A 1,850-nucleotide genomic window follows, 5' to 3' on the forward strand; every position below is an offset into this window, starting at 1 on the left:
CCAATAACCCTCTCCTGGGAAGGGGAAACTGTTCCCTCAGTGATATTCTAATAAGTTTCTTCTGAATTGCTCTTTGTCTGGTCCCTCACCCAGAACAAATTTGCTATGGGAGACCCTACTAGACATATTATGTATAACTAATACAACTAACTTAATTAACAAGATTTGCACAACTACCATTAGGATTTTTTTTTTTAAATTTGAAAGTATACCTTGTAAAAAAAAAGAAAATCTAACTTTGACTCTGTAGTATTGAATAAAGTGTTGTATGAATGTCCACATAAACAAAAGCTTATTATCTAAGTTGCTGTTATTAGTAATAGTGGTAGTAGTAATATATATAAATTAGGAACAGATAATTGAATAATTGAATAGGGCATTTTTTTTTCTCCTTACTCACACAACCGATAAAGATTATTAATCATAAATATGAATCTGAATGACCCCTGTCAGCATTAAGTAGTCCAACAGCTAAATATAAGAGTAAAAATCTACAAAAAAAATGACATAAATCTTAATGTTACACAAACTGGACTTTGCTATCCCCCATTAACCCAGTGCAAGAATGAATACAAACGTTTTTAAAGTGAAATAAACTTTATTGAACTTCCTTTTAATGTGCATTTGTTTAATTGGATGTATTTGTTGAAGTGGAACAGGAGCAAGACCACTGCAGAGAATAAAGTGATCGCAGCAGCAGACGTAAGTGTATCCAACAGGTCAATGGATCCATTCTTTGCCCACACGAACACCTAAAGCGTTTATGAGGATAAGATGTACGTGTTAGTTGATGCATTCTTTTATTGTGGTAAGTATCTCTGTATAACAAATACAAACTGCTCTTGCCTGCAAAGTTCTCCTATAGGATTCTCATCTTGTAGGCTCAGACCAATGCGTGCTTCATTGTCAGCATTTTGAAAATGTATTTCCACTGCATGAAGCACAATGAATTTTTAAATAAAAACGTTGGAATATCATTTGGGACCACTGACTCTGAGGAAATCAAACATATGTAGAACCAACACTTGTACATACCTGACATTGTTCGTCCTTATTGTTCTGCTTGTGACAGAGACCAGTTCCAAAGATAAGCTGCATGCAGAGGAAATAATTATTACTATCTTGGAAGAAGTAGTGAATTTTATTCTATAAGTGGAAGCTCTAAAGATTTCAGTCAAAAAATTGGAAGAATTGTTGATTTGTATGTCTAAACTGGAAGCCCTACTGATTGGGATTAAAAAAATGAAACAAAAAACATAAGAATTAGTAATTATAATAAATAGAATGCTGACTGGACTCACCACTTAACAAATTATACTTCTCCAGACTTGTGTCCGCTCCTACCGGTTCTAAAGGGTTAATACTCACAAGCAATAACTCTTCAAGGCAGAAACGTTTTAAAGAGCAACAACATATCCTGCAGGCTAACAAGCGACCAGCTTCCTGTTTCCTCTACCCACAGGAACACAGAAAAACCCCAGCAAAATAAAAGCAGGTGAGAAGTCCCATTATGACCAGCAGAGGGTGCTGAAGAGAAAGACCCTATGCATGCCATAACAGAGATTGACTTCTTGGAATTGAGATGAAGCTCTTGAAACCTGGGATTGTCCTTGGAATTGAGATAACCTTTATGGTATTAGAGATTGACTTCGTGGAATTGAGATGAAGCTCTTGAAACCTGGGATTGTGTTCTTGGAATTGAGATAACCTTTATGGTATTAGAGATTGACTTCGTGGAATTGAGATGAAGCTCTTGAAACCTGGGATTGTGTTCTTGGAATTGAGATAACCTTTATGGTATTAGAGATTGACTTCTTGGAATTGAGATGAAGCTCTTGAAACCTGGGATT

At 35.6% G+C, this 1,850-nt stretch overlaps 1 long non-coding RNA gene across 1 annotated transcript; it reads right to left on the bottom strand.

Annotated features, from left to right (window-relative positions):
- Nucleotides 1–617: 617 nt before the first annotated feature.
- On the bottom strand, nucleotides 618–1,444 carry LOC146677184 (uncharacterized). Its single transcript, XR_014907513.1, has 4 exons — nucleotides 1,302–1,444; nucleotides 1,036–1,092; nucleotides 847–931; nucleotides 618–752 (listed from the first exon to the last, which is right to left on the bottom strand). It is a non-coding gene; the product is annotated as an uncharacterized LOC146677184 (long non-coding RNA).
- Between the last annotated feature and the right edge of the window lie 406 nt (nucleotides 1,445–1,850).

The sequence above is a fragment of the Rhamphochromis longiceps genome, linkage group LG2 (genome assembly GCF_057381845.1).
Source record: "Rhamphochromis longiceps isolate RC_006_pf linkage group LG2, R_longiceps_female_GT1.1, whole genome shotgun sequence".
Lineage (NCBI taxonomy): Eukaryota > Metazoa > Chordata > Actinopteri > Cichliformes > Cichlidae > Rhamphochromis > Rhamphochromis longiceps.